This window comes from Rhagoletis zephyria, unplaced genomic scaffold (assembly GCF_001687245.7).
Source record: "Rhagoletis zephyria isolate East Lansing unplaced genomic scaffold, Rhagoletis_zephyria_1.1 Rzeph_scaffold_02861, whole genome shotgun sequence".
NCBI classification, from domain to species: Eukaryota; Metazoa; Arthropoda; class Insecta; order Diptera; family Tephritidae; genus Rhagoletis; species Rhagoletis zephyria.
In genome coordinates, this window is record NW_016159945.1 from 4443 (window position 1) to 13509 (window position 9067).

General features: G+C 36.1%; 1 protein-coding gene across 1 annotated transcript in view; it reads right to left on the reverse strand.

The window, feature by feature from the left end:
* Positions 1 to 1776: 1776 nt before the first annotated feature.
* LOC108367917 (uncharacterized) overlaps positions 1777 to 9067 on the reverse strand; it is a 30076-nt gene continuing 22785 nt past the window's right edge. The window contains exons 2-3 of the transcript XR_001848309.1: positions 2964 to 3179; positions 1777 to 2909 (exon numbers count right to left, since the gene is read on the reverse strand). The gene's annotated coding sequence lies outside the window, so the exon portion shown is untranslated. The remainder of the gene's footprint in view (positions 2910 to 2963; positions 3180 to 9067) is intronic.

A 9067-nucleotide genomic window follows, 5' to 3' on the forward strand; every position in this document is an offset into this window, starting at 1 on the left:
GAAGAGAAAGTGTAAGCGATTCCCATCGCCTAGCTCATTTCCCCTTTCGTTTCTGTGGTAATCGTGTTTTTAGCTGGGATATGTACATACAGTGACGAGCAAAACTGTAACATGGTGTAACACCTTTTAATTCAGCCACCGCTATCTTTCCAAGTTCTAACGACTTTCATACGTTTGTTGTATATTCTTATTGGTACACCCCCACTCCCTCTCTCATAAAGATTTGAAGTCAATCCAACAACAATAATAAAACCAGCAGGCAAAAATTTAAATTAAGGCAAATGTTACAGTTTTGCACTCACTCTCAGTTTTGCATTTTACAGTTATCTTTTACTTAGTTGGAAGTCAGATGACTTTTTTCTGTATTGTAATTTATTAAAGAAGTGATTACTCGTAAATAATATGTTTAATCAGGAAACATAAATGTAAATAATAGATTTTCTGCGGAAAGGCGGGACCGTAGGAAAAGTGGAAAAAATTGTGGAGTTCGCCATATGAAAATGTTAAGACTGAGAAAAATATAGCCTACAGTGTTACTAAGGACAAAGGAAGTCTGCCAAAAAATATTACGGTCCGATATCTTGTGAACTTAGTAGCAAGTAGCGCTACAGCTACTATTACAGAGCGCTTAAGGTATTAAAATTGAATGCAAATCAGTAGACAGCGAGGCGAAGAATTGTCAAATTGAACGCAAAGACATAATAAAAGAAGAAAAAACCATTTTGATCAAAATACATGTGCTAGAGTGGTAGCATTTTGCTGGATCGCACGAAAACCAGGCCGTTGCCTATATGTTAGGCCTTACAGAATGCAATAAAAAACACATTTTTAAGATTTAATTGAAGGTTAGTTGATTTTCAGATCTAAATTAATCACTTTCAATCAGATGGCCGGGCATAATATTGGATCAAAGACCCAAATTAAGCCTAAGCGCATCATGTAAGACAAACTGTGAATCACAGTGGTCGGTCAATAATAGTTTGGGGTTGTATTTCAAAAATGTTGTTGGTCCGTTAGTACGCATTATGCGTAAGGAACAGTATCTGTTCATATTTCAACAAAATTTGCAAGATGTAGTCGAAAAAATTAGAGTTTCTGCTGAAAAATCACCCAAAACACACTGCATATGTTCGCAAAGACTGGATGCAAAAGAAAAAAATTTGCTAATTTGAAATGACCTCCACAATCCGCGGACATTAATCTCATCGATAATTTGCGAAATCAACTAAAAGCACAGCTTAATAAGTATCAAAGTCCATAAAATCGAGTACAGGAGCTTGGTGAAAGCAAACCAAGGATATATGGGAGGCTATACTTCCAGAATTTTTACATAGATAAGGTATGCCAAATTGCATCCAGGAACTAAAAAAAGGCAAAAGTATACTGAACATTGTGTAAACAATTCTTTTTTTTCGTGAAAATTGTCAAAAAGTTATTAAAAATAAATAAGTGCAAAACTGTAACATATGCCTTAATTTAAATTTTTGTCACCTGGTTTTATTATTGTTGTTGGATTGACTTAAATTCGTTATGAGAGAGGAAGTACAGATGTACCAATAAGAATGTAAAACAGAAGTATGAATATCGTTAGAACTTGGAAAGATAGCGGCGGCTGATATAAAAAGCGTTACACCATGTTACAGTTTTTCTCGTCACTGTATATACATAGAAAACAATTTGAAAGCATATACAGTGGGCCGAAACTTATCTCCGCGCATTAAAATNATTTTTCTCGTCACTGTATATACATAGAAAAGAATTTGAAAGCATATACAGTGGGCCGAAACTTATCTCCGCGCATTAAAATAATAAAATTATATTTATTCTCGTTTTTATTAATTAAGTACACATATACAAAAAAGTATTTGTGCGTACAGCGTGACTACGCAACAGTTTCGCGCGTAAACACGAAACTTTTACACGTTTTAACATTGCGTTTTCTGAAATTGTTAAAAACAAATTAGTTGCTAACAGTGCGGACAGGTCGTGAATATAACACTGATTCCTTCCCTTTTGATTCGCTTTAACCCGGCTAGTGGAATTTATTGCGCATGTTTTGTGTCCTATACATCACTCGATTTAATTTTTCGGTGTCTGTCCAAAAGCTCTGTATACCTATTCTCAAGCCAGTTAGCGACAATATTCGGATCGCAAGTAGCTGACATGTGTTATGAATGTCGCAAGGTTACGATAGCGATACGGTATTTGTCGCTAACTCATTTGAGAATAGCCCCACTGATCTCTGCATTCCAAACGTGAACTTAAATTTCAAAACCGGCACATATTCGAAGTAATAACCTTCGCATCACCGTAAATTCTCACAAGTTTGATGTTATTGGCAACGCACACCAAAGACAAATCAAAAAGCCCCGAAATGAGTGACGAAAAAGGTCAAAGCGCTTCCACCGAACCACAACGCCCATCGCGTTCTAGTGGAAAGTCCCCAAAAAAAACCAAACCTTCGGTCTCATTCACTAAGTTCATAGCAGAGACTGATAATTTTATGGATTACTAGCCAATTCCCGCCTGCTCCGCGGCGCATAATAAGAACTTTTGCGTGAGTCAATACAAAAATAGCGTGTAAAGGCACAAACGGTCTGTAAAGGAAAAAAACTTAAAACGACTAAAGAGCATAATCCTCCTCACACATGGTCCAAGAATAGTAGCGCTGTGATGCCATATCGAATACTAATCGCTTTCGATGTCATGAGCTTTACCGATGTTCTTATTTCCAACTGTGAAATCTCTGCCAAGCATGTAAAATCTTCGATGTTCTTGCAACTATAACATTGGTCCGGTGCGTAAGACAATAAAAGTGCTTATAAGGAAACTCAAGAGCACAGATGAGCGTTTTACATTATAGGAGGGCCTCGCTTCTCCACAGGATGAAAAGTTTTCTCGTACATTGGCTAAAAGAGTAATATAATCTCTTGAATATCATTGAAATGAAGCCATTGATATACCGTGTTCCTTCTTGGACGGATGTGGTCAAATATTTCATTGTCGATTCACCACTTTTACAATTCGTCCTAATATTTATGAACTGGATTCTTTGAGTCTTACTGCTGCAATAACGGCCGCCCCGAGCAATTTTCTCAATCGGAGGTAAATGCAAGATCGCATTAAGGATGTATGAGGGCATCAGACGAAGGTGCGCTTACACAATTTCATTTAGCCATCTGAAAAGTAAACACATGGAGTTTCTATATATTTCGCCAGCAGCACCATGAGAAATTCAGTTTGTATGGGAGGTGCCCTCTTTTCCAATACCTTCCACTTTCCGTCGAGAGCACAGTATTAACCCTTAAATAGGCGCATGGGGTCAATGTCAAGTTGAAAAAAAAAATGTCTTGGAGTGCTTGGAGCGTGCTCGCGCTCTGCCTAGCTTCCTAACTCCCCGCGGGGTACGTAAATAAGTCACGGCCAGAACATCGGCGTGTACTCATTTGTTGCTACTATTTTAAGCCCTGACCCCATGCGACCACTTATATAACAATTTTTATTTTTAACCGACTTCCAAAAAAGGAGGAGGTTATCAGTTCGTCGGATTTTTTTTTTTTTTTTTTATGTATGTTACCCCGTCAACCGATTTCGATAAGGTAGTGTCTCAGAGGTGGTCCCATACTAATCTGGTTAAACTCCGATCAGTGGATCATGAGATATATATATATATATATATATTTTTTTATATGAGAGCTGAAGTCGGTTTTTTTTTGCTAAAAATTACTTGTTGTATTTAAGTTTGAACTCAAAGTTATGCTCTTCTTCCTTAAAGTTAACTATAATAAAGAGCTTTAATATTTCTGACAATATACATTTCGTTTTATTTATTTAGTTACGGTTAGAACATCGTCGTTGAGTGCTGACCCCATGCGCCTACTAACGTAACATTTTTTGGCGGAAGTAAGTTTTAAATTTGTTTTTTTAAGTTTGAAGTCGAAATTATGTTATTATTTTTTTAAGTTAACGATAATAGAGTACTTTAATATTTTTGTTAATACACACTTCCTTTTTTATTTTGAAAACTCATTTTTCAACACCCCGTGCGACTAACCAGTGATTTTCTTTATGCGCCTAATTAAGGGTCGTTTAAAGTAGAAAACCGCGTATCAACAAAATGCAAAACCGCGTATCAAGATAATGCAAAACCGCATATGAGCCATTCTTTTTTAAGTCGGATGGATTTCGTAAAAAAAATTATGTCATGTCTCCGATTCGCTTCAATTTTTTTTGTGGGTTCTATACATGAAATAAGCTAACACGTGTTCGAGGAATTTTTTTCTTCTTTTTTTCCTTCGGAGATATGATCTGTCGGCCGCTGTGGTGTAGTGGTAAGCAGTGCGCGCTTTCACTCANAGCCATTCTTTTTTAAGTCGGATGGATTTCGTAAAAAAAATTATGTCATGTCTCCGATTCGCTTCAATTTTTTTTGTGGGTTCTATACATGAAATAAGCTAACACGTGTTCGAGGAATTTTTTTCTTCTTTTTTTCCTTCGGAGATATGATCTGTCGGCCGCTGTGGTGTAGTGGTAAGCAGTGCGCGCTTTCACTCACGAGCACCTGGGTTCAAGCCCTGGTCAAAGCAACATCGCAAAAAAATTTAGAAAAAGATTTTTTCTTAACAGCGGTCGTCCCTCGGCAGGCAATGGCAAACCTCCGAGTGTATTTCTGCCATGAAAAACAGCTTCTCATAAAAATACAATAGATCCCTCCGCTTTGTGTGACAATATCAAGGCGCACGACACAAGTTGGAGGAGAAGCTCGGCCAAACACTAACATATGTGTAAGCGCCAATCTATTATTATTATTATTAGATATGATCTGACAAATTTTGCATTTTTTCGTGATTCTGACTAATTATGTACTTCTTCAAATCGTTATAATATCTCGGGTTCTGCTGATCGTAAAGACTTCATCTTAAGAAACGGGCTTAACATTTCTATATATAAGGTGGTCAAGATTGTCCTAAAGCTAACTTAGCTATTAACAGTTGAACTTTTAGAAGTTAATTTGCATAGTGAAGACCAGTAAATTAATGGTTTAAAATTATACCATCGTAATCCTTATTTAATTCTCTATAAAAAACGTGGTTCAAAAAATGGGCGTGTTTGTGGAACAAATGTTGTTAAAAAAGCGATATTCTGCCGAAATCCGCAATAAAATCTGCGTTTTGCAAACTTTAGTTCTACAATTGCCACGCCCATTTTTAGGGGTTTGTCGCCTTAAGGAAAAATCTTGCCGTACAAATATTATACCTGGATAGGTATTCTATCGGAATCTGCAATAAAATTTAAATTCTTGCATAAACTCGATGTTTCAACACCTTACTAAATATATCTCAACATAAGTTTTGGAAAACAAATTACAAAAAATTGTTGATTTTCACAAAATAAAGTATCTCTTCATAAAGAAAAATATTTTAAAAATAGTTCTTGAAAAACCCCAATTTTTTTAACCACGTTTTTTATAGAGAATTAAACAAAGATTACGATGGTAAAGGGTGAACACACCAAAACTGCGACACTTTGGGAAGCTTATAACCAGGTAACGGATTTTTAGGACATAAAAACCTATAAAAAAGGCAAAATAAAGTAACGAAGTAGGCTGGAAAAGGCAAAATAAAATAGCGAAAAAGGCAGGAAAAGGCACTAGGTATTGCAAAAAAGGCAAAANAAAAGGTATTGCAAAAAAAGCAAAATAAGGCACTAAAAAAAGACAGAAAATACGAAGAACAATCAAAAAATTTTTTTATTTTAGAAATGTTTATATTACAAGTAAAAAGAGAAAAACTATGAACTAGTTTCATTATAGGAAAAATTTGTACTTTGAATCTTCGACTATTTTATCCTTTCGAGTTTCTAACTCATACAAGTTTAATCTGTATAGTTGTAGTAGCATTGAACCACAAGATGCATTTTGAAGTTTTCTGGCAGCATTTTCATTCGATTTTCGCGAAGAAAAGCCTTGAATGTACTAAATGTGCGCTCGACGCAAGTTGATACAAGTGGAGCCCAATTTAAATATGGAACGTTTGAAACGTTCATATTATCACGAATAAGGGCGTTTTCCTCGCCCTTTACAATTTTATCCACACCCCTTATTGTCCCCAAGCCTACGTTAGCATAGAAAACGGCTTTGAATTTTTTCAACACCAATTTGGCAAGAGGTCCCTGCGCTTCTATAAGCCGCATGGGCATGTGTATATTTTTTAATCTTAAAAAAAAAAAAAAAATTGTAAATGCTATAATCACTTTTTTAAAGGTACAAAAGGCAAAAAAAGGCAAATATCTTAAAAAAGGCAAAAAAAGGCAAATATCTTAAAAAAGGCAAAAAAGGCAACATCAAATGTGTATATATGGAATCAGGGAAAGCTAAATCGTGGGCATTCTTAATCGAATATACTCTATCTCTTTAGCAGAAAAAAGGCAATTTCCACAAAATCCGTTCTTTGCTTATAACTTACCCAAAACGAATTCAATATTTTGAAATTCAAATACCATAAGCTGACCATGACCTTAGTTGGACGTAGAAGAAATTTCATTTGAATTTGATTCCTAGTTGAGTTAAAAATGGCAACCGAGTTAGAAACGAGACAAACCATTTTGCACGAGTTTATAAATGATCCGGCCTTAAGTACACGTAAAATTGCTAAAAAATTAAAGATTGCACTATTCGACAGTTTGCAGGGTTTTAATCGGTACAAATAAGGCCTGGCAGTTACGAGAAAACCAGGGAGCGGGGGTTAGCATGGTCAAAGTGATAAAAACAGTGCTCGAAAGGTCCTCAGTGCGTTTTCGCGAGATCCGAAGATTTTGTCGCGTTATGTTGCAAAATCCGCACGGAGATCGCAGTTTTTCGTACAAAAGGTAAAGCGGAAAGCTTCATTGAGATTTTCTACAGCTCAAACAGCGCCAGACCGGGGCGCAAAGTAGAATGTTACAGCGAAATCGCGCATTCGGAAGTTGTATAAGTTCTAAATTAAAAAAAAAACTGCATTGTTATGGACTACGAAACCTACTGCTATAAAAATTCAAAATATATTGCAGGTCAAGATTTTTATACTGGTGCAAGTCGTCAAGATGCCCCTGAAAGTTGTAAGCTGAAAATGAAGTCCAAATTTCCAAAAAAACCCACATGGTTTGGCAAGCTATTTGTTCCTGTGGCCGTAAGAGCAGCCCTTTTTCCCATCCGGAACAATGAATGATCAAGTTTATCGGGATGAGTGCCTCAAAAGGCGTCTTCTGTCATTTACCAACAGATAAGGAGTAGGCCACTGTTCTAGGCGGACATGGCAACCTGCCACTATGCCAAGGACACATTGCCGTGGTATAATGCAAATAACATCAATTTTGTACCTCACGACTTCAATCCACCTAATAGCCCAGAGCCACGTCCTATTGGGGAATATTGGTCAATTGTCAAAGAAATCTTGAAGAAAACAGGTGAAACAGTGAAAAATATTGAAGAGTGCAAAACAAAGCAGTTGTGCTCATCGCGTCAAGTCGATGATGCAGTCGTGCAGAACATGATGGCGCGTGTGCGATGAAAAAAACGATCACTTGCATATGCAGCAAATAATAACTAATATTTTAACATTTTAATAACATCTAAATTTCCAAGTTGTATAATATAAAAAAAAAAAATAATTTCAAAGCCTTCTAGTTTGTTTCTGGTAGTAATTTCTAAGTGTCGCAGTTTTGGTGTGTTCACCCTTTATAATTATAAATCCCAAATTTACTGCTCTTCACTATGCAAATCAACTTCAAAAAGTTCAACTGTTAATTGCTAAGTTAGCTTTAGGACAATCTTGACCATCTTATATATAGACACATTAAGCCCGTTTCTTTAGCTTTAAAACGACGTTAAAATGAAGTCTCTACGATAGGCAGAACCCGAGATATAACGATTTGAAGGAGTACATGATTAGTCAGAATCACGAAAAAATGCAAACTTTGACAGATCACATCTGCGAAGGAAAAAAAGAAGAAAAAAATTCCTCGAACACGTGTTAGCTTATTTCATATATAGAACCCATAAGAAAAATTTGAAGCCAATCGAAAGTGTGACACCAAATTTGGTGTCCGATATGAAAAAGAATATGAGACATATGTGAGGTTGCATAAATTATTTTGTAGAGAGTAAAAACACTTATATTTTAAAATGGCTCTCTTTTTTATAAAGCAATCGCATTTCTGGCTAGTATATTTCAGGACGAATGGATAAGGATTGACCAAAAGCTTGTCTGAGCAAATCCAGTTTTTGGTAGCAAAGGTCTGTTACGCAGGATGACGATACGCGGTTTTATACTTTAAACGACGATATATACATAGCTGTGTAAAATTTCAGTACATTGCACATTAGGTCAAATGATTACTTTTTCTGTGCGAAATTGAGAGCAGCTAAAACAATGCATTATTTTAATGTAAAAAGTGTAAAGGCAGTAAATAAAGTGTGAAAACATGACTTGGCTTTCGTAAAACAGACTTTTCTGCTTTTTTGTATGTGATGAGTGTATATCGACTGCTGAGTGGAAGATCGACCTATCTCGGTAGCCAGTTCGAAAACGCCCTATCTCAAAAAACTTTTCAAAAACGTCCTACTTCAGAATTTGGTTGAAGTACGCCCTATTTAAGAATTCATTTTAAAAACACCCTATCTCAGTTGCCGATTCAAAAACGCCCTATACCAGCTCATTTTCAATACAGTTTGAAGTGAGATAGGGCATTTCTGAATCGTATTCTGAAATAGGGCGTTCTTCAACCAAATTCTGAGGTAGAGTGTTTTTCAATAAAATTCTCAAATAGGGCGTTCTTGAAAACTTTTTTGAGATAGGGCGTTTTCGAACTGGCTGCCGAGATAGGTCGATCTTCCACTCAGCAGTCGATATGTGTTTAGGTAGTACTCAAAAACATTGTCCAATTAGCATGGTTTTGACACAAGTTATTTTCTTACCATACTCAACCCCCTCCCACTTGAAATGAGCTACATAATAAAATAAATATGGTCACATGTACATAAATGCTTTCTTCTAGCGATTAATTATGGCATTATCGAAATTCCTAAATT